This window comes from Colobus angolensis, unplaced genomic scaffold (assembly GCF_000951035.1).
Source record: "Colobus angolensis palliatus isolate OR3802 unplaced genomic scaffold, Cang.pa_1.0 Scaffold68, whole genome shotgun sequence".
NCBI classification, from domain to species: Eukaryota; Metazoa; Chordata; class Mammalia; order Primates; family Cercopithecidae; genus Colobus; species Colobus angolensis.
Window position 1 is genome coordinate 4,667,939 of NW_012120487.1, and position 24,764 is coordinate 4,692,702.

The window sequence follows — 24,764 nt, forward strand, 5'->3', positions numbered from 1 at the left end:
TTTGTGTCCAAGTAGCCTTTCTTTTACTTAATAATGGTGCCAGAGCACTAGAGTGGTGATGGTGGCATATTGTTATAATTGTTCTATTTTATTATTAGCTGTTAATCTTACTGTGCCTAATTTATAAAAGAAACTTTATTATAGGCAAGTATGTAATAGGAAAAATATATAGTATATATAGGGTTCAATACTATCCACAGTTTCAGGCATCTACTGGGGGTCTTCCTATGATAAAGGGGGACTATTCTGTGTGTTTATGAATGTGTGTTATAAAATTGAGTCATTCTGCCAGCCTGGGCCAACATGGTGAAACCCCCCCCGCTAAAAATACAAAAATTAGCCCTGTGTGGTGGCTAGCGCCTATAGTACCACCTTCTTGGGAGGCTGAGGCTGGTAGAACCACTGGAATCCGGGGAGGCAGAGGTTGCAGTGAGCCAAGATCTTGTCACTGCCCTCCAGCCTGGGCAACAGAGTGAGAGACCATCTAAAAAGAAAAAAAGAAAAAAAATTGAGTCATTCTGCATAAATAAGTAATCCAGATTTTCAGTTCTAAGTATTATGTCGTGATCCTTTCCCCATGACACTGAATGTTCTGAGAAAACTTGATTTTGGCTAGGTGTGGTAGTTCACGGCTGTAATCCCAGCACTTTGGGAGACCAGCCTGTCCCACATGGTGAAACCCTGTCTCTACTTAAAAACAAAGCAAAACAAAACAAAAAATTAGCTGGCGTGGTGGTACGTGCTTGTAGTCCCAGCAGTACTCGGGAAGTTGAGGTGGGAGAATCACTTGAACTCAGGAGGCGGAGGTTGCAGTGAGCTGGGATTGCACTGCTGTACTCCAGCCTGGGTGACAGAGTGAGACCCTCTCTCAAAACAAACAAACAAACAAAAAGCCATGGTTTTTAAAAGTTGCATAATATTTCATTTTATAAATAATATATTTAGCCACTCATCTGTATTGTACACATTTTTCTCCATTTTCTCTGTTTGGTTAGTCTTTAACCAAATCTTTGGTTAATTGAGGATACTTAGATTCATAAAAGAATTTGTCAGAACTAAAGGCATAAATTTTTTTTTTTTTTTTTGAGACGGAGTCTGGCTCTGCCGCCCAGGCTGGAGTGCAGTGGCCGGATCTCAGCTCACTGCAAGCTCCTTCTCCCGGGTTTACGCCATTCTCCTGCCTCAGCCTCCCGAGTAGCTGGAACTACAGGCGCCCGCCACCACGCCCGGCTAGCTTTTTGTATTTTTTAGTAGAGACGGGGTTTCACCGTGTTAGCCAGGATGGTCTCGATCTCCTGACCTCGTGATCCGCCTGCCTCGGCCTCCCAAAGTGCTGGGATTACAGGCTTGAGCCACCACGCCCGGCCAGAATAAATATTTTTAATATTCCTGAAACAGCCTTCCCAATTGCATTTACTCTTCTCAGTTTTCATCACACCCCTCATCAGCACTTAGTATTGTAATTTTAAAGGCATGCCAACTCAATGTCACTGCTAAAATATATTTTGACGTATTTGTTTATTTCTTGTTGGGTGACTTTTTATTCCTTTGACCATTTTTTTGTTGTTCATCTTTTTTTATATCCTTCTTTTTTGAAAGTAAAAAGAAACAGACATTCATTAATGCTATTATTTCAGAAACTGCTGTTATATATTAAGTAACATTTGTTTCCGTTTGGAACACATTACTTGCTAGGTATTAGTGTGAGGAGTAAATTAAGATATATAGACAAACGCATTTCCCTACCTTTGTATATAATGTACCTGCAAAAAATGCATGGAAGTAGACTGTGTGAGTTGAACAAAGACCTGCATGGTATAGGAGGGTATATTCTTACCACATACTATAAAGTCCTTAATGACATTTTGCCTTTTAGAGAAAATATTTATTCATAAGATTTATTTATACATTTTATTCCTTTCCTTCAAAAATGAACATATAGGCCACGGACCAGAGTCTGATTGGCCAAATTCTATGGATTGTTCCAATGATAAAGATTTACTCTTTTCAGCTTTCTTAATGATTTCTTGGTTGTATTATATTTATTAAACTTATGTTTATTATTATTCCCTTTGCCATTTTAATTTTTCTGTTTTTCTACTAATTAAAATAATGGTAGTACAGCCATTTATGGAAAACAAGATGCAGGCTTCTCCAAAAACTGAAAATTGAACTGCCATCTGATCCAGCAATTCCACTACTGAGTATAAGGTTGTCCCCCAGTATCTGTGGGGAATTGGTTCCAGGACCCCCACTCCCCACCCCCAGTACCAAAATCGCAGATGCCCACACCCCTTATATAAAATGGCACAGTATTTGCATAAACCTGTGCCTGTTCTCCTATATACTTTAAACCATCAATAGATTTCTAGATTACTTACAGTACCTAATAGAGCGTACATGCTATGTAAATAGTTACCATACTATACTTTTAAAATTTGTATTATTTTGGCTAGGGGTGGTAGTGACTCACACCTGTAATCCCAGTACTTTGGGAGGCTAAGGTGGGCAGATCACCTGAGGTCAGGAGTTCGAAACCAGCCTGGCCAACATGGCAAAACCCTGTCTGTACCAAAAATACAAAAATTAGCCAGGCATGGTGGTGGGCGCCTGTAATTCCAGCTACTCGGGAGGCTGAGGCAGGAGAATGGCTTGAACCCGGGAGGCAGAGGTTGCAGTGAGCCAAGATCATGCCACTGCTCTCCAGCCTGGGTGACAGAGCAAGACTCTGTCTCAAAAAGAAAAAAATTATATTATTTTTATTGTTGTATTATTATTATTAATTGTTTCTTTTTAAAAATATTTTTGATCTTTATTTGGTAGAATCCATGGATGTAGAACCTGCAGATTCAGAGGGCCAACATACATCCAACGGAAATGAAATCAGTTTGTTGAGGAGATATGTAATGCACTCCCCACATTCACTCATTCACTGTAGCATTATTCACAGTTGCCAAGATATGGAATCACCCTAATTGTCCATCAGTAGATGAACAGATAAAGAAAATGTGTGGCCGGGCGTGGTGACTCACGCCTGTAATCCCAGCACTTTGGGAGGCTGATGCGGGCAGATCACGAGGTCAGGAGTTCAAGACCAGCCTGACCAACATGGTGAAACCCCATCTCTACTAAAAATACAAAAATTAGCCAGGCCTGGTGGTGCGTGCCTGTAATTCCAGCTACTCAGGAGGCTGAGGAAGGAGAATCGCTTGAACCCAGGAGGCGGAGGTTGTAGTAAGCCAAGATCACACCATTGAACTCCAGCCTGGGTGACAGAGCAAGACTCCGTCTCAGAAAAACAAAAAAGAAAAGAAAAGAAAATGTGTATGTATACACAGTGGAATACTGTTCAACTTTATTTTCCTTTCTATTTTTTTTTTGGCCAGGAACAGTGTGTTGAGACCAGTTTTTTGTTTGTTTTTTGTTTTTTTGAGATAGAGTCTTGCTCTTGTCACCCAGGCTAGAGTGCAATGGCATGATCTTGGTTCACTGCAACCTCTGCCTCCCAGGTTCAAGCCATTCTCCTGCCTTAGCCTCCCAAGTAGGTAGGATTACAGGTGTCTGCCACCACACCCAGCTAATTTTTGTATTTTTAGTAGAGATGGGGGTTTTGCCATGTTGGCCAGGCTAGTCTTGAACTCCTGACCTCAAGATCTCCCCGCCTCTGCCTGCCAAAGTGCTGGGACTACAGGCATGACCCACCATGCCCAGCTGAGACCAGGTTTTTCTTTTTTTTGAGATGAAGTTTCGCTCTTGTTGCCCAGGCTGGAGGGCAATGGCGTGATCTCTGCTTATCGCAACCTGCGTCTCCCAGGTTCAAGCGATTCTCCTGCCTCGGCCTCCAGAGTAGCTGAGATTACAGGCATGCGCCACCATGCACAGCTAACTTTGTATTTTTAGTAGAGATGAGGTTTCTCCTTGTTGGTCAGGCTGGTCTCAAACTCCTGACCTTGGATGATCCACCCACCTCAGCCTCCCAAAAGTGCTGGGATTACAGGCGTGAGCGACCGTGCCCAGCCAAGACCAAGTTTTCAAAAAGAAGGAAATCTTCACCGGGCTTGCTGGCTCGTGCCTGTAATTCCAGTACCTTGGCTAACACGGTGAAACCCCGTATCTACTAAAAATACAAAAATTAGCCAGGCCTGGTGGTGGGTGCCTGTAGTCCCAGCTACTTGGGAGGCTGAGGCAGGAGAATGGCGTGAACCTGGGAGGCGGAGCTTGCAGTGAGCCCAGATCGCACCAGGGCAGGGACCCAGCTGAGGCAAAGGAACTGGGGCATTGGTTGAAAAAGATGGGCTTGAGTCATGGCTTGAGGCATGAGATGAGCAAGTCTGTCACCAAGTGTTTGGGAGGTTTGGAAACCTGGCCAGAGAAAGGCCTAGGGATGCTCCCCGTATGGATTTAAAGGTTCTAACGCACAGTTCTCTTACTATGTCAACTAAGGGAGTATTCCCAGATTGAGTTCTCTTACTATGTCAACTGAGGGAGTATTCCCAGATTGTTGAGGGAAACAAAGCAATATGTTTTGTCATATTTACTCCTCCTTTGCAGAAGTCCTGCTTTCCAAAGAAGACTGAATGTAGAGCATGAGGTTACCAGTAAAATAAGGATGCCAGTGCTTACTCTAGAAGTGTTGTGAGATTAGAGAAATGCATATAAATACTCAACATGGTGCCTGGCAAATAGCAGGGCTCGAAACACTTTAGCTGGTGCTGTTACTCTGGTATGAATTTACTTGTGATAATGCTGCTGCTGTTTCTAGGATTCCCCATTTCTCCTTTTTCTAGTCTAGGGTTTGCCCTGGTGATAACCCAAAATAGGTCCTTGAAAATCCCACACACTGAGGATGGCAGAAGGGATACAGAGCTGATCGAGTGCTATTCAGGGCGTTTCAGTTTGATAGGAGGAATGACTGATGAGCATAGCAGCTGGTACAGCAGGAACTGTACCAAAGGCTTAAGTACATTTTCTCATTTAATTCTTTTAACAACCCAAAAGATAACTTTGAGGAAACTTAAGCACAGAATGTCAAATAACTTATGCATAGTATGTAATTTGGAACAAATAATTACAGTACAACATAAGTGCTATAGAGACCTATGGAAATGTTGAAGAGAAAACTAGTAGAGGCAAGGAAAAGCTTCACAGAAGAGATAATGTTTGATGTGGGTTTTGAAGGATGAAATAGAGGTGGAGATTGGCAAGGCTGGAAGTGGAAAGAAGGATCACTTAGCAACCTGCAGAGAAAGGGGCAGCACATTCTAAGTAAAGGGAACCATGTGTGCACGAGCTTGGAAGTGTGGAAAAGGATGACTTGTTTGAGAAATGTGAGAAGTGTCCTATATTTTAGAATACACGGAAGGTGAGGAGAAGGAGGCTTGAGTTGAGCTGAAACTAGATAGATCATCAAAGATCTCATACACCAGAATGATAGGTTAAAACACCTTTTCTGTAAATTAGAAAAAGGCAATTTTAGTCAGGGAAGCCTCCTCATCACATATGTGGCTCAGAGGGAACCCTAGGAGCCAGTAGTGAAGAGAAGTGAGATTGGAGGCAAGGAGCCTAGTGTGGAGCTTACTGCAGAGGCTCTGGTGAGAGATGGTGAAGGTTTGAACCAAGGCAGTAACGGTGGTTGCTTTTACCTACACAGGGTACATCCTGATTGTCAGTGGATAGACTATGAATGGAATATGACTATTTAAAGTATGCAAACTGACGCTTGACCATGTACTTTCTGTGGGAGTTTTTAGGTAGCTTACAAAACTTTTGAGGAATTCACATTTTCAACTAATGAGATAAATCAGGGTAATGCCATAAATGCAATGTACAATTGAATTTTAGCAGTGTGGACAGATTGTTTCATGGTAGAGAGAAGTGAACCTGAGTCATAGCCGATCTGAAAAGAAATACCTTTTCTAGCTTTATGTATAGTAGCTAGAACTCAGTTTAACATTGTTGTCTAATATATATTTTTTGGCATATCATCATTAAGAATTTCTTGGGCCAGGCATGGTAGCTTATGCCTGTAATCTCAACAGTATGGGAGTTTGAGGCAGGAGGATTGCTCAAGCCCAAGAGTTCAAGACCAGCCTGGGCAAACAAGCGAGATCCTTTTTTGAAATTACCAGGGCATGGTGGTATGTATGTGTCTATAATCCTAGCTACTTGGGAGGCTGAGGTGGGAGGATCACTTGAACCTAGTGAGCTATGATTGTGTCAGTGCACACCAGCCTGGGCAACAGAGCAAGACCCTGTCTCTAAAAAATAAACTAAAAAACTTTTTAAAAAGAATTTTTAAAAATGTTTTTACACTTTGTACTTAATGAATTTGATTTAAGCATAGTGATTTGGTATAAATCATTATAAGTCCTAAATGTAGGGAGGGCTGAATCAGTGACATTTTACTATATATAGACTGTGTTTTATGAGATGGAGTTAAAGCTTGTGGAATGTGCTTGGATTATGTCTGAGTTTATATTGCAGCCTTGGTCTAGGACTGTATGCTCTCTGAAAGAAAGGCGAAGATATTATATTAACAGCTTATGCTAAATATAGAGAGGGAGGAAGTAGCTTACTGCTGGTTCTTTGCCCTCAGCAGAAGTCCTTGGAAAGCTACTGGGGGCAAAGAGGAAGCCTTCAGAAAGGTTGTTTACCAGGAATATTAAAAGATTATAATGCAGAAATGCCTTCACTCTACCTTATACCCTGAAGAAATATTTGCATATTCTTTTTAAAGCTAAAGGGCTTCCTTACCTGCAATGTGTAAGGAATAACATCTATTTTCAGAAAATTCTAAAGAATTTTCTGAAATTTTATTTATAGTAACATAAATCAATCATGATAATTTCTTAAAATGTGGTTCTGTTACTCCGTTAGGCCACATCCGTTTTGGCTTTGCTTGTCTTGGAAGTCAACAAAAGAATTAAGTAGCAAATTCTTTTTTCCTGTAGATTTATATTTTTGGCCTTGCTTTAGTTTCTTTCCTGAATTTTCTAACAGGCGTTTTTTTTTCTCTCTCTCTTTCCTTTCATTGACTTACTCAAAAGTTGAGTGATGTATAATATTCTTCCTTTCTGAAACTCTTAGCTTTGGTAATCAATGGACAGGTATTTTTGAACCTCATGAATTGAGATTTAGCTTTAGCTTCTTCTAATTACCTCCTGTCATCCTTCTTTTCTTTTCTTCCCCAAAATATGTTAAAGATATATTTTACGTTAAAGATATATTTTCCTGAAGAAGGAAGGTTAAATTAATAAATTCAGTAAAACCTCTTTTAATAAGATTCTTGCAGAGGTCAAGTTTACCAGATTTCAGGATTAATTGAGTCTGAGACTCTTCCAGCCCCAAATAAAATTTTGGTAACCTACCACCTCCTAATCTGATTTTCTTCCTGTCTTCTCTGTGTTATGGAACAGCACTTCCGTTTACCCAATTAGCCAAATTTGAAGCATTCTGTTTCCCTATGTCTACATTCCCTATATTCTCTCTATATCTGATGAGTTACTATGTCCATTGGATTCCATCTTTTCTTTATCTCCTGTCAATGACATGAGCCAGGTTCATTCTTTCTATAGCTTTTTAAGCTTCCTGTGCTTCCTGTTCTCCCTTTCTCTGGATTCTTTTCTGCCAAAGCAACCTTCTTGTTAACATTTGAGTGAATTCTCTAAAACCATCCTATTTCTAACATTTTTTTCTAGTCCTTTCAGTATTATATTAATGTGTCTTAAAGATTAAAAACTCAAATCCTGACTTTTCTAGATTTCAAAATTAAATAATGACCTGAGAGTAGGCCTTCTCTGAAGCCTAGAGTTAAGATAGGAAATACTTACTCTAGGAGCTGCATTTTTAGGATATATTCACAGATGGATTTGGTGAGGCTTTCCATTGACTAGGAAGAATTTAACTTAGAACCATGTAATTTTGGAATGAACTGAGAAGAACCCATAGGTTTTCACTGTCTGCTTTGAATGAATCAGTGATACCCAGTTGCCCGCTACAGTGCTGACTTTGTTCTGGAGACTCATAGCATTGCCTCATATCGTCGAAGTGGAAGTTGTGGAGGAGAAACACTTTTGTAAATATTTGCCTGCGTTTTATCTGACAGTTTTGGAGACTTCAGCTAAAACTATTCATAAATTATTGAAGGATCCAATTGTGGCCGGATCATTAAGCGAAATAAAGATTTCTTAGGAAATCTATTTTTAGTCTCTAAATATAATAATGGAACTCTACACTGAATAATAAATTACCAGATCATCATTCCTCATTCAACAAATATTTATTGAGCACCTATATGCCTGGCATTATTCTAGGGGCTTGGGATACATCAATGTATAAAACAAATAAAGATCCCTGCCTTTGTAGAGAGCTTACATTTCAGAGGCAGGAGGGAGAAATAAACATGAATAAGTATACAATCATGTGTTGCTTAATGATGGGGATCGGTTCTGGGAAATGCGTCATTAGACAGTTTCATCATTGTGCCAACATCACAGTGTAGACTTACAAAACCTAGATGGGATAGCCTACTGTACACCTAGGCTACATGAAATAGCCTGTTGTTCCTAGGCTATAAACCTGTAGAGTATTACTGCAGCAAATACTGTAGACAGTTGTAACGCAATAATAAGTATCTGTGTATTTAAACATAGAAAAGATACAGTAAAAATATAGTATAAAAGATAAAAAATGGTATGCCTGTATAGGGCACTTACCATGAACGGAGCTTGCAGGATTGGAAGTTGCTCTGGGTGAGTCAGTAAGTGAGTGGTGAGTGAATGTGAAGGCCTTGGACATTACTGTGCACCACTGTAGATTTCATAAACACCATACACTTAGATTACACTAGATTTATTTAAAATTTTTTTCTTTCTTCAATAATAAATTAACCTCAGCTTGCTGTAATTTTTTTTTACTGGATAAGCTTTTTAATTTTTTTTAACTTCATGTCTCTTGTAATAACACTTAGCTTGAAACACAAACATCTTGTATAGTTATACAAAAATATTTTCTTTGTATCTTTATTCTGTGAGCTTTTTTCTATTTAAGATTTTTTTATGTTTTAAAGGTTTTTTTAAAAAAATGAAGATACAAACACACACATGATCCTAGGCCTACACAGGGTCAGGAACATTAATATCACTGTCTTCTGCCTCCACATCTTGTCCCACTGGAAGGTCTTCAGGGGCAATAATAGGCATGGAGCTATCATCTCCTATGATAACAATACCTTCTTCTGGAATACCTCCTGAAGGACCTGCCTGAGGCTGTTTTACAACTTTAAAAAATAAATAAATAGAAGGCATACACTCTAAAATAACGATAAAAAGTCTGGGTGCAGTGGCTCACACTTATGATCCCAGCACTTTGGGAGTCCAGGCAGGAGGATTGCTTGAGTCCACAAGTTTGAGACCAGCCTGGGCAGCATAGCGAGACCCTGTGTCTACAAATACTTTTTAAAAATTAGCCAGGCGTGGTAGCATGCACCTTGTATTCTCAGCTACTCAGAAGGCTGAGGTGGGAGGATTGCTTGAGCCTGGGAGGTCAGGGCTGCTGCGATGAGCTGGACAACAGAGTGAGACCTTGTCTAAAATAAATAAGTATAAAGTAAAATAACGTTAAAAAGTATAGTATGGTAAATACATAAACCAGTCACATTGTCATTTATTATCATTGTCAAGCATTATGTACCATACATGATTGTACATGCTGTACTTTTGTATGACTGGAAGAGCAGTAGATTTGTTTACGCCAGCATCACCACAAACACATAATGCATTGCCCTACAAAGTTAGGACAGCATCAGGATGACTATGTCACTAGGTGATAGGAATTATAATCTTACAGGACCACTGTCATGTATGCAATCCCTCCCTCCCTCCTTCCCTCCTTTTCTTCCTTCCGTTTACTTTCTCTGTCTCTTTCCTTTCTCTCCGCCCTCCCTCCCTCCCTCTTTCTTTCTTCCCCTTTCCTTTCCTTTTCTTTTTTCTCTTCTCTTCTCTTTTCTCTTTTCTCCTTCCTCCCTTCCTTCCTTCCTTCCTTCCTTCCTTCCTTCCTTCCTTCCTTCCTTCCTTCCTTCCTTCCTTCCTTCCTTCCTCTCTTTCTCTCTTTCTCTCTCTCTTTTTTTTTTTTCAGGGTCTTGCTATGTCACCCAGGCTGGAGTGCAGTGGCATGATCATGGCTCACTGCAACCTTGATCTCCTAGGCTTAAGTGGTCCTCCTACCTTGCCCTCCCAAAGTGATGGGATTACAGTGAGCCACTGCACCCAGCCTGCAGTCTGTCTTTGACTAAAATGTCATTATTGCAGTCCATGACTGTATATGTTAGAAGGGATAAGTATAATAGAGAAAAGAAAAAGGTAGTGCAGGATAATGGGAATTGGGAATGCTGGATTAGGGGGCCAGGTTTTAGTCTATGCTGTTTAGAAGAGTTCATTGAGAAGATAGCATTTGAAAAGGTGACAAATTATCACTTGTCCTATAATTATGACTACCAATTAGTTGCTAAGAAAATGTCAGGCTTTGAAAATTAAGAAAATGTGGATCAGCCTGAGTGTGATGGCTCACCCCTGTAATTCCAACACTTTGGGAGGTAGGAGGATAGGTTGAGCCCGGGAGTTCAAGACCAACCTGGGCAACATACCAAGACCCTGTTTCTACAAAAAATAAAAAAAATTAGCCTGGTATGGCACTTATCTGTGGTCCTAGCCACTTAGGAGGCTGCAGCAGGAGGGTCACTTGAGCCCAGGAGGTCGAGGCTGCTGCGAGCCATGTTAGCACCACTGCATTCCAGCCTGGGCAATAGAATCCTTTTTAAGACTCTGTCTTAAAAGAGAGAGAGAGAGAGAAAAGAAAAGAAGAAAATATAGATCAAATTTTATCCCAAACCTCAGGGATAGCTGAGCGAGGGAAGGGAAAAAAATGTAAACAAATTAGAGCATTCTAGTGTTGCAGATGCTTTGACAGAAGCATATCCAAGGTGTAGTAAGGCACACAGATCTTTCTAATCTGATCTCACCTCTGTTCTTAATATGATAGCAGTTTATTTAAATAATGACTCAGACTTCCTGGATATCAAAGCATGGGCTTAGATCACTTTAGTCTTAGTCATATGAATTAGTCATTCTCTCTCCTCACCTCTTTTTACCTTTTTAAAAAATACCATCTTAGGTTGAATTCATGTGAGCTGATTTTAATTCTAAAAAAAAAAAATTATATACCATCTGATTACTCAACATGTCCCAACTTGTTCCAAATTATAGTCAGTTGCATTTTGAACCATCTAATTATCTAAGTGGAATATTTGTATTCAGCATCCATCCTGCTATTTGTAGTGTAACTACCCACAGATCCATAATGAGCAAGACACGAAAATGTGCAAGGCACTTTGCAAAATGCCAGAGATACAGCAATGAATAAGGCTGGCAAGCTTCTGCTTTCTAAGAGCTTACATTCTAGTGGAAGAAGCAATCAAGTAAGATATCACATGTACTATATACTAGCAGTTCCCAGACTTTTTGGTCCGAGGATACTTGTACACTTTTTAACATTATTTAAGGACTTTAAACAGCTTTTGTTTATGTGGGTTGTATTTATTAATTTGCCAGTTTAGAAATTAAAACTGAGGGATTTTGAAAACATGTACTTATTTATTTAAAAATAGCAACAAAAAACCCATTATACTAACATTAATGAGAAAATAATAATTTTCCCAAGCAAGTAGTGGGAAGAATGACATCATGTTAGATTTTTGCAATTCTCTTTAACGTCTGACTTAATAGAAGACAGCTGGATTCTCACATCTGCTTATGCATTCAATCTATTATGATGAGTTGTTCGGATTGAAGTATATAAAAATGTAGCCTCAACAGATAACGTGGTTAGAAAAGGGAGGAATATTTTAATAGCCTTTTTAGATAACTGCAAATATTCTTTGATACTTCACCAAAATTTAAGTGATAGTTACTTAAAGTTTAGTTGCAGTGTGAAATCTGAAATTGTATTAATGACATTGATGTACAAAAATACTCTATCACATTAAAATCCATTGGTTTGTGTGGCACTTTGAATAGATCTTTTATGCTTTATATGATTTTGTAACATCATGCATTGGTTATTTGAAAATCAAATTGGTTTACTGAATTACATGGATCTTCCAAATATTGACACATTTCATTTTATGACATAAAAAAATTACATTTGTTGATATTGTTCCAAACTTACCAGAAAAGGCTTTAAGTTTTCAGAATCTGTCAAGGTCATGGTGGGTGGTGAATACGTTTTCCAAAATTCTAATGTTTGCCTACAAGCTTGAATTTTATACTTGGCAACAAATACTGTCAATTTTTCCTGAAATGACAAACTCACTTCATTCATTTTCAGGGAAATGTTTGCCAAACACCCAAGAGTGAATAATTTAGTTTGTCATTTGTTCTTTGTAGTAAAAATGATATCCTATTAACAAAGTGCCCATTAGTTCACAACTCAGACATTTGCACAAATGCTTTTCCTTGAGCTAACCATCATACTTTAGTATGTAGCAGAAGTACTTTATGTGTGCTTCCCATTTGTCACAGAGACTATGTATTTAAAAAATATTTACTCGAGGGTCGAAATTTGATAATGTTTACTGCTTTTCTTCAAGGGCATTCTTAAAATAAATAGGAATGTTTTATTTTTCTCTGCAAGCATGTAGTGGTGAAGAATTTAGTGACTACCAGTTCTGTTTGGTGCCATTGCCTTGATTTGTGCTCGTGTACCAACAGTTTTACCACCATTGCTCTTACAGCATCATTGCAAACATGACAAACGCAGATTATGTTTCAGTATTAGTACAAAAATAGTTTTGCACTGAGGACCCCCGATCTCATTGGATTCCCAGCGTTGTTACATATCTTATTTCCCCTGATTTTCACAGTGGAACCATGAGGTAGTTGGTGATACTAACTCCTTTTGAACCCAAGTTTCCTGACCAGAGTTTCTGGTGTTCATTCTTTCTGTTTCCTACATTATCTCCAAACTGTAGAAAAGTTTATATTGTTATTCCTTAAGAAGGACTTTGTCCAGCAAAAACAGAATGGGATGGGGTGAGTTTATTTAACAGAACTAAGGGTGTTTGAAGCCTAGAGACTCCATTCTCATTGCTGCTTTTTAGGTACTATGTCATTGTGAAATACTAAACTTTTCTGTTTCCTTATTCTAGAAAATAAGGATAATAATAATACCTATCTCATGTAGTTGTTGTGAAAATTTAGTTAATACATGCTATATCCTTAGAACCATGCTGACACAAATTAAATGCTCAATAAGTTTCGCTTTTATTATTTATAGTTAGAGATGGGGCTCAGGCATTCCAGCTGAGGGAACAACTTGAGCAAAAGCAGAGAATTGTGTCATGTGAGCAGTAAATACAGTCTAACAGAAGTGTAGTGGTTCATGGAACAGTATGTTGGGAAGTGAAACCAGGAAGGTAGATTTGGACGCTGATTATTGCTAGACTAGAGCTCTAAATTGTTGTTCCAATTTGTGTCCCTAATGCCTAAGACAATGACTGGTACATGGTGACATGGTGTACGTATTTATATACTGCCTGAACATTGGAATATTTGAATAAGTTTAAGGAAGGAGAGAGCAGGTGCTGTTATTATGAGCAACATAGGTGGAGAAGTTGACATTGTAGCATAGCCCAGAAGAGTGAATAGAATTCTAGCAAGCAAAGGTATTAGAGGTGTGAGACAAAGCAGCAAATGTAAGAAAATGAGAATGTTTGCTTGTTCTACTTGCCAGAATTTCACAAAGGCCCTTGCCAACAAAATTTCACAAAGGCCCTGACTCAGTGACTGAGCACAGTTCTCCAAAAAAAAAAAAAAAAGCCCTAAAGACAATAAACAGGATAGAACAGTTTCCCACATCTCTAGCTTAAATCACCGCATTTTTAGAAAGGCAAGTTTAGTGATTCTAGTCGTTGCCTCTTTCTGCACATAAGATAATGTCCAACAAGATTAGCGATTATGCGTTCATAATATATAACCAGATATACCCTTACACCCAAACTTTTAATGAGATTTTGCTCGACTATAACTTCTAAGCACCTACAAAACTGCCACTACCAATATATAAACTGTGGTCTAAAACCCTACTTTGGAACAGTCTAACAAAAATTATCTAAAAGACTCTCCTAGGTAACAGTCCTCAATAAGACTTCCAAATAAAACTAAATTTAATTCTTTAAAAGATCCCCTGTTCCTGTTTTTTTTTGCTTAGTTGGCAGAGGCTGAATGGGTGAGGATAGTTGAGCACTGTGGCTCATGCCTATAATCCCAGCTGCTTGGGAGACTGAGGCAGGAGGATCCCTTGAGGCCAAGAGTTCAAGACCAGCTGAGCAACATAGCAAGACCCAGCCCCATCCCCATCTCTAAAAGAATAAAAAAATTAGCTGGGCATAGTGGCCTGTGCCTATAGTCCTAACTACTTGGGAGATTGAAGCAGGAGGATCGCTTGAGCCCAGGAATTTGAAGTTGTAATAAGCTATGATCATGCCACTGCTCTCCAGCCTGGGCAACAGAGTGAGACCCTATTTCTTAAAAAAAAAGAATGGGTGAAGATAATACCTCACCAAACGATATACTACCCAACCAAGTTATTGTACTTTTCAGGAGACTGTTAATTACTTGAGATCATAAATTGTTTTATCCTTGCTCATATCCCAAACGTAGTACCCCATGCATATTGGGGCTCAGTAGCTACCTGAGCAGTATCTCAGCAGTTATCTTGTAAACGTGGTTTTTGTGTAATGTTTTTATTTCACAATAACTTTCAGAGAAAAGGAGGCCTTCCTGATTATAGAGGTTACTTTTTTTTTTAACTTAAATTGCAGAACAGGCAAATAACCACTTCCTTTTGTCTACAGGCAGTAATATATTCATAGTTGTTTGTGTCTTAAAGGAGAAGATATGACTTTAGGAGGACAGATCCCTAAGCAGTGGATCAGGAATGGTAAGGTATAGGAGTTTTAGAAAGTTGTCCTAGGCCGGGCGCGGTGGCTCAAGCCTGTAATCCCAGCACTTTGGGAGGCCGAGACGGGCGGATCACGAGGTCAGGAGATCGAGACCATCCTGGCTAACCCAGTGAAACCCCGTCTCTACTAAAAAATACAAAAAACTAGCCGGGCGAGGTGGCGGCCGCCTGTAATCCCAGCTACTCCGGAGGCTGAGGCAGGAGAATGGCGTGAACCCGGGATGCGGAGCTTGCAGTGAGCTGAGATCCGGCCACTGCACTCCAGCCTGAGCGACAGAGCGAGACTCCGTCTCAAAAAAAAAAAAAAAGAAAGTTGTCCTAAAAGCTACTTCTTGTAGTTTAGATTATGTGAGTTACACTGGAAGAGTGAACTCTTTTGAATAACTTCATACTCTTATTCAAATGTGTATAATATAGAAAATGTGATTAGATATGTAATAAATGAGCAAAGATTATAAAATCCTGAAAATATATTTTACATACTAAATACTGTTTTCCTCTGTGCATACCTTGTATTGTTTCCAAATAAGCCAGGCATTATTGGGAATTAGGAGTTATCAGTAATCTCTTCTCTACTAATTTTCTCTGGCCAATTGTTCTCTAGATTAGTAGAACTTGTTTTCTCTGTTGGATTGATAGAACATGTGATAATAATAACATATTGGTATTTTCACGTATGTCAGGCATTGTGGTAAATATTGTACGGATTAATTATCTCATTTAAATCTCACAACCTTATAAGGTCTAGGTACTATTACCATCCCCATAGGTAATATTCTTAGATTATAGATGAGAAAAGTAAAGCTTAGAGAATTTAAGTATCTTGCCCAAGGTCAGAATGAATAAGGTCAAAGCTAGGTATCAGACCAGGATTTGGACCCAAGAGTCAGCCCTCTTGGCCTTTACACTGTGCAGCTTAAGAGATACTAAAAAGCAATAGCTTTGTGGGACATTGGGGTGGCTTAGAGTAGTGTTTTCCAAACTGGATTGCAGTCCATTAATGGATTATAAAGCTCTATTTAGTGGGCCCAAATCAGCATTAAAAAAAAATGAATTACGACAGAAAAGTATCAATGTGTATGGCATATAATAAGAGCAAGCACTCTTTTATGAAACGAATGTTCCAGTTTATATCTATGTGTGTATGTACACATATGTGTGTATACGTATATATGAATTGGGTGATGTTATAAAATGTACTTCTTATTGTGGGTCACAGTCAAACAAAATTTGGAGCCCACTGGTTTAGAGGATGGAAAGCAAGCTGGAAAATATAATGAATAGAAGTGGTAGCTGCTAGAGAAGAAATCCTAGAGATAAACTGAATGTATAAATAACATTATAAAAAAAAGGGAGGAAGAGTTAACTTGTTTATATGTTTGGTAAAATACTGTAGTACTCAAAGTTGTTTTAACTGACTCATTAAGTTAGGCCTTTTTTGGTAGGGATTCACTCAGAGTTAGTATAGCTTTAATTTTACTTCTAGAGAGCTGCCCCTGCAGGTGGTTTGTGAATTGTGTATATCCATTACTGTATTTTTATTTCTCATATGAACAATTTGTTGTGATTGAATAATAACCAGACATCTCTGGTGCTTCATAGACATGAAACCCTTTTTTCTATTAGAGCCATTAGAGTAGAGGTTTGCTTACTGACATGCTAGGAGAATGGGAGAAGGTGGATTAGATTAGTCAGAATAATATTGACTCTTGAATTTTCAGCTGAAAGGGAGAATTTAGTTCAACTTCCAATTTTAAGGTGCAAAATGAATATTCATTTTTTCGGGACTATCATAAAACAGCACAAAAATGCATATTCAGACAATACAAGTGGCTTATTAAAGTCAACACTAGAAAAAAGTAGCAAAGCTACATGTATACATTAGTCCTGCTCCTGCTCCTGTATAGTAATTTGCTCTCATTTTTTTGTACAGTATAGTAATTTGCCCTCCTTTGTGTAGTCTGTCTTTTTTACCTGGAATGTCTTCCCTGTCAGTGCCCCCCTCTTCTCCAAATACCCCCACTTCTTTCTTTCTCTCTCTCTCCCTCTCACCCAGACACACACATATACACTCACATACCTTTGCCTCTAGTTTCTGCTCAGTTTTAAAACTCAGCTTTAATTTCCTTGCCTCAGAAGCTTTCCCTGAGTTAACCTTTACAAACACAAATCTCTTTATTTATTTTGATGCTCACATTGCCCTCAATTTGGCCAGAGGAATCCTATTTAAGCTGACTTCTGTGTCCTTTTAACATGCCCGTCATTCTTTAAGTATTTCCTTACTTTCTGACACAAAAAGACATTCCAGGCTCATTTTATACCTTCTCTGTCCTAGTTCTGGAATCAGCTGTTTTTCCAGGGAGCGCTGGTTTCTTCTTATGGAAATGATATTTAGAAATCAACACCTAGTGCTAGGTTTAGTTACTGCTTATAAAGTGTTATGGCTCCCAGGCCCTCTGGAGAGCTAAGAAACATAGGAGTGTTACATACATAGAGGTGTGCGTATGTGTACATATGTGTACATCCATGTTCATATTTATTTCCATATGTGTTTATCTACATGCATATTGAAAACCATGATGAGGTCATGCTGATACCTCTAGTTATAGGCTATCACAACAGAAATAATTCTGTTTTTTCCCTTACTATATTTAACTCCATTTTCCAAAAGTGAGAAAAACTTTATCTTTGTTGTATTTACTTATTTGATCAATCCTTCATATGTAATTATTTTCCAATCATCCACCTCCCTTTGTAAATGTCACTGTCACTCCATTTAGCCTTGGAAACCTTGTGCCATGCGGAGCCTGTTCACTGCAACGTGGACACCTTCCTTCCTTTTCTTGGGTTCTAACTCCTCATATTGGACTTTCCCATTGTGTAGCTTCCCTCTTCCTCTTGCTTTGGGCTCTCATGCCCTATGCTAGGTTGTGCCTTTACGTGATGCATGGCCTCTTCACCCTATTCAGGCTCTGATGTCCTGAGCCAGATCTTCCACCCATTTGGTACGGTACTTTTAACTAAACTACAGAGCTCATTTGAATTTTCTCTCTAATGCTCCTTTTCTGTTCCAGGATTCAATCCAGGATGCCACATTGCTGTTAGTTGCAATAGTTCTTCATTTGTTTTTTATCTTTTATGACCTTGACATTTTTTATGAATATTGGTCAGTTATTTTGTAGAATATCTCTCATTTTGTATTCATCTGATATGTTCTCATGATTTGATTGCAATTGTGTATTTTTGGCAAGAATACCACAAAAATGATGCTGTTTCCTTGTCTCAGTGGATTGTACTGGGAGGTATAGGATGTCCATTAATCTTATTACTGGTGATGTTAACCTTGATCACTTGATTAAGATAGTGTACCAGATTTTTCCTTTGTAAAATTATTATTTATTCATTTAGGGGAGATACTTTTTTTTCTTGTGGGAGATACTTTGAGTCTATGCCAATTTCCTGTTTCTCCTCACTTTTGCCTACTGATTTGAGTCATCAGTGGATCTTGCCTGAAGTAATTATTGCTGTGGTGTTGGTCTAATGGTCTAATTTTTCTCAGTCCTTCTACACTTATTCATTGTATTTTTTTTTGAGATGGAGTCTCCCTGTTGTCGCCTGGGTTGGAGTGCAATGGCACGATCTCGGCTCACTGCAACTTCTGCCTCCCGGGTTCCAGCAATTCTCCTGCCTCAGCCTCCCGAGTAGCTTAGATTACAGGCACCCACCACCACGCCCAGCTAATTTTTGTATTTTTAGTAGAGTCGGGGTTTCACCATATTGGCCAGGCTGGTCTCGAACTCCTGACCTCAGGTGATCCACCATCTCAGCCTCCCAAAGTGCTGGGATTACAGGCGTGAGCCACCATGCCCGCCCGGCCCATTGTAATTCTTCTAAAGGAAGAGATGTCCCATCTCCCCTATTTATTTACTTATTCAATTATTTTATATCAATATTGGACTTCTGGATATTTATTATAGTCTCTCGGTTATAGTCCAGTACTCTGTGAATTTATTTACGTAAAATCATGAGTTCATACTGAAACCTCCAATTGTATTTCAACATCACAAGGTTTATTCTAGCCTTCTCCCTTTCTGTATTTCTAATTTTTTTCTGATAGTGAGAAACCTGGTTCTCATTATCTATAATGTATTCACTTGTTTGTAGTTACAGAATTGCTAACCTGTACTCCTATGAAAATAAAATTTACTAACTAGAGTATTGTATTTGTACGTGGTTCTTTTTTTTTTTCCTATCCTTTCACTGTATAGTCAAAATACTGTTTTTCAAAGTTACTTCATGTTTTAGTTTGGGCTGCTATAACAAATTACCATAGATTATGTAGCTTAAACAGCAAACATTTATTTCCTCACAGTTCTGGAGGCTGGAAGTTTAGATCAGGATGCCAGCATGTTCAAGTTCTGGTGAAGGCTTTCTTCCAGGTTGCACAGTGAACTTCCTGTCCTTATATCCTTATGTGTTGAAAGGAGAGTGAGACAGTTCTGAGGTGCCTCATCACATTAAAGAGGGTTCTACCCTATGACCTAATTACCTCCCACAGGTCTCACCTCCTAATACCATCACGTTGAAGGTTAGGATTTCAACATAGGAATTTTGGGGCAACACAAACATTCACTCCGTGGCACTGAGGTTCAATTATGTGAAACGTTATGGTTCTGAGAGGCTGAATATATACAAAAAGATATATTCAGATTGTTATTATCTCAGTTCTTACTAACCTGTTCCTATTCTTCCTGGCTTCCCATCCTTTCTCACCCATGGCTTGTAAGGTAACAATTTTATTTAGTTTTCTTTAGAATCTCTGTATTTCTTTTGCACAAATAAACAGATATATGTATGTTTTCTGATATTCCTTTTTTCTTATAGTAAAGGCACATTTCGCTTTTTAAAAATATTTTATCTGATGGTATATCTGAAAATCACTCCAAATCACTAAAGAAATCTTCCTCATTCCTTTTTTTTTTTTTTAAGAGATGGGGTCTCACTGTATTGTCCAGGTTGGTTTTGAACTCTTGGGCTCAAGTGAGCCTCCCATCTCCTGAGACTGCAGGCGTGTGCTGCTGCAACTGGCTTTTATTCTTTTTGATACCTGCATAGTATTCCTTGATTTATTCAACCACTCTCCTCTGTATGAGTATTTAGGGTGTTTCCAGTACATTTTTTTTTTGGAGACAGAGTTTCGCTCTTGTTGCCCAGGCTGGAGTGCAATGGTGAGATCTCAGCTCACCACAACCTCTGCCTCCCGGGTTCAAGTGATTCTCCTGCCTCAGCCTCCCAAGAGTAGCTGGGATTACAGGCACGTGCCACCACACCCACCTAATTTTGTATTTTCAGTAGAGACAGGGTTTCTCCATGTTGGTCAGGCTCATCTGTAACTCCCGACCTCAGGTGATCCACCAACCTTGGCCTCCCAAAGTGCTGGCATGAGCCACCGTGCCTGGCCCCAATATTTTAAAGTTACAAAAAATGTTGTAGTGAATTACCTTGTTCCATATATATTTTTGTATTGTTAGATGTTGATCGATTTTTTTTTTCATATATTCAACCAACTTTGTATTTCTATAATAAACCCAACTTGGACATGATCTATTAATTTTTTAAGATCATGGTTATTCATTCATTTTACATTTTATTCTTAGTACTTTCCGCTGGGAGAGGAAAGAGTCATGCATCAGTGTATAGATTGTGCTATTCAATTGTAATATTTTTATATAGGATTTTTACATGTCTGTTTATTCCGTTAGATTTTGCCTGTAATTTTTCTCTAATATCAGTCTTATCAGATTGGTTTCAAAGTTATACTGGGCTTAAAAAAGAGTTGTGGAGTGTTCCCTCTTTTTCCATTATCTGAAAGATTTTGTATTAGAGATTGGCATTATTTTTTTCCTTAAGAATTCTCTGGTAAAGGCTTCTAGGCTTGGATTTTTCTTTGTGGGATGATTTTCCATTATTTTAATATTAGAGTGTTTTTGACCTACCAAAAGGGTACTTTCCTGTGGCCCAACCTAATAGTTATAGCACTATCTAATTTTTAAATTTGTTATTGTGGTAGTTTTGGTAAATTGTATTTCTTTAAATAATACTTTCCACTTAACTAAAATGTTCAGTTTTATAGTCAGGGAATTATGAATATGTGCATCAGTTGTGATGTCCTCTTTCTCATTCATGACATTAATGATTTGTGCCATCATGTTTGTGTTGTCTTGGTCCCTTCTTCCTCCTGGCAGTTTTGTTAGAAGTTGATCAATTTCATTAGTTATTTTAGGTAACCAACTTAGGCTTTAGTGACCTATGTATTTAATGTTTGCCCTCTATCTCATTAATTTATGTTATTTATCATTTCCTTTTCTACTCATTTTGAAATTCTTGTTGTTTTCAGCCTTTTTGCTTTTATATTTATATATATATGCATTTAAGGCTATAGATTTCTTTTTATGCACTACTTTAACTGTATCCAATGAATTTCAATATGTCATATTTTCATTTATTCAGTTCTACATGTTTTCTAATTTCTAGTGCAGATATTTTTTCCTGACCTATGGATTATTTAGAAGTATTTCTTCTTAAAAAATTCAAAATATCTCAATATTTTATTTTTCTTTCTTTTTTTTTGGCTGCATACAGGGGACTTTATTGATGGTACGTGACAAGGTGGGGCCTTCCAGGCGCCACCCTCTTCAGGGAGTCTGGCATGGAAACTGTGTCAAGAAGAGATTTTTGCATGTCTGTTTATTCTGTTAGATTTGAGTGCAGCAGGTATTCCCCAGCAGCCGAGGTCCTCTCTTGTCCTTTAGTGCTCTTGCTGGGGTGGTGGTCCTGGGCACTTACTCCTTAGAGGTCTTGTGGACCATGAGGTCCACCACCCTGTTGATGTAGCCAGATACATTTTCATTGTCATACCAGGAATTGAGCCTGACAAAGTAGTCATTGAGTGCAGTGCTGGACCCATCATGGAAGGTGGAAGAGTGGGTCTCTCTTAAAGTTGGAGGAGACAACCAGGTGTTCAGGATAGCTCAGGATGCCCTTGAGGGGGCCCTCCAGTGCCTACGTCTCTACCTTCTTAATGTCATCGTATTTGGCAGGGTTTTCTGGATGGCAGATCAGATCTGACATGTAGGTGGTGAGGACATGGAAGACCATGCCAGTGATCTTCCCATTCAGCTTGGGGATGACCTTGCCCACAGCCTTGGCAGCACCAGTAGATGCAGGGATGATCTTGAGAGCCTCATGGTCGTCATGCCACAGTTTCCCAGAGGTACCATCTACCCACGTCTTCTGGGTGGCAGTGATGGCATGGACTGTGGTCATGAGTCCCTCCACAATGCCAGAGTTGTTGTCATGGATGACCTTGGATAGGGGGGTGATCAACTGGTGGTGCAGGAGGCATTACTGAGGATCTCGAGGCTGTTTTCTTACTTCTTATGGTTCATGTCCATCACAAACATGGGGGTGTCAGCAGAAAGGACACAGATAAATACCCTTTTGGCTCTCCCCTCTAAGTGAGCTCCAGCCTTCTCCATGGTAGTGAAGATGCTCATGGACCCAACAACATAGCATCAGTGTCACCCCCATTTGATTTTGGTAGGATCTCACTCCTGGAAGATGGTGTTGGGATTTCCTTAATGACAAGCTTCCTATTCTCAGCCTTGATGCTGCCATGGAACTTGCCATGGGTGGAGTCATACTGGAACATGTAGACCATGTAGTTGACATCAAAGAAGGGGTCATTGATGACAACAATACCTGCTTTGCCAGAGTTAAAAGAAGCCCTGGTGACCAGGTGCCCAATACAGCCAAATCCGTTTATTCCAGCCTTCACTTTCACCATGGTGTCTCAGGGACACGGCTGGTGCTGCATGAGAATAGGCGGCTGCCCGAGCAGAGAGCATCAAAACCCCTAGATTTTCTAATTAACCTTTTTTTTAAACTGGTTTCTAGCTTAAATTTCCACTATGATTAGAGAATATATGATTTCAGTCCTTTGATATTTGTTGAGACTTGTTTTAGGGTCCAATATTTGGTCAGTTTTTAGAAATATTCTGTGTTCTGCTTAAAAAGAATATCTGTTTTACATTTGCTATATTCAGTGTTCTGTATATGCTCATTGAATCAAGTTTATTCATCAGACTGTTTAAATCTTCTATGTCCTTATTAATGTTTCATCTGCTTGCTTTATTAATGAGAGTGATATAATATGTGTCGCTTGTAAGCATCATATACTTTTACAAATCTTAAAGCCTTTGTATTTTAATTAGCACATTTACTTCACTCACATTTAATTATTGATTTTTTAGGCTTAAACATTTGCCATCTTACTCTATGCTTTCTTTCAGTCTTGTATATTCTATTTCTTTTTCTCCTTTCTTGTCAATTTTTGGATTATCTATATTATTGAATTTTTTCATTTTAGAAGTTAAACACTTATAAAGCTTTTCTTTTAGTGATTATTGTAGGTATTATAACATGACTCCTTCAGTTATCAAAATCATTGATAATTTTATCTTCTTCCCAAACAATGTAAGAAACTTAAAACTTTTTATTCCATTTTCCCTTTTTCAATCTATATGCAGTTGTTTTGTATATACAATCTATATGCAGTTTAATTTTGCGTATATTTGTTTAAAATCCCATGAGAGCCTTTTGGTCCTAGCAGCAGCAGAGCTGAGCAAGCGGCTCCCTCCCTCCCTCCGCTGCCCACTGGCCAGCAGGATGGAACAGGCCACACTCCTTTATCAAGAACTTACTGGCTGGAGGCATTACCCTCGCTGTTTTCAAGAGGACAGCGACCTGAGTTGAGTTGGTCAAGGCACTGCTGAGGTTGCAACATGCCAGTCAGCAGATTGTGGCGACCCAGTACAAAAGCATGGTGTGGTGGGCTGCAAGGTCCACATCCCCAAGGAGCAGGGCATTTGTCCTTCTGGAGGGGTGCCTGGCCAGCACCATTCACTGCTTCCCCATGCAAGCCCTCAACTTTGCCTTTAGGGATAAGTACAAGCAGGTCTTTCTGGGAGGTGTGCACAAGCACACACAGTTCTGGAGATATTTTGCAGGCAACCTGGCTTCCCGTGGGGCGGCTGGGGCCACCTCCCTGTGCTGCTTCTACCCCCTGGAATTCGCCAGAACCCTCCTGGCAGCCAGTGTTGGGAAAATGGGCACAGAGTGGGAGCTCAGAAGGCCTGGCAGACTGCCTGGAGAAGATCAAGCCTGAGGGTATCTGAGGCCTGTCCCAGGGCTTCAGCGTCTTGGTGCAGGGCATCCATATGTACTGGGCAACCTACCTCAGCATGTATGATACAGCCAAGAGCATGCTCCCTGACCCCAAGTCCACCCACCACATGGTGAGCTGGATGATTGCCCAGGCCATGACAGTGGCCCACGTGGCCTCCTACCCACTCCAGTCCACAGTGCAGGCGGATGGTGATGCAGTCCACGTAATACTTGTGTATTACGTACACAAGTACCCTTGATTGTTGACAGAAGCTCTCCTAAGATGAAGGGGCAAAGCCTTCTTCAAGGGTGTGTGGTCCAACATCCTCAGAGGCAAGGGGCCAAATCTGGTCCTCTATTATGAGCTGAAGAAAGTCACCTAAGTGCATATGTCTCCTCCATAGAAATGGCAATCCAGAAAATCATGTAGGATACTTAACTATTACACATTATGAACCTTCAAGAAATTCCAGCCGTCTTTGTCCTGGCCATAGATCATATCTGTAGAGGGCTGAGGTAGGCTC

The 24,764-nt window shown here is 39.4% G+C and overlaps 1 protein-coding gene and 1 pseudogene across 5 annotated transcripts in view; one reads left to right on the forward strand and one right to left on the reverse strand.

The window, feature by feature from the left end:
- OSBPL9 (oxysterol binding protein-like 9) overlaps positions 1-24,764 on the forward strand; it is a 169,243-nt gene that overhangs the window by 61,434 nt on the left and 83,045 nt on the right. The window lies entirely within an intron of this gene.
- Positions 21,858-22,861, reverse strand: LOC105500663 (annotated as a pseudogene).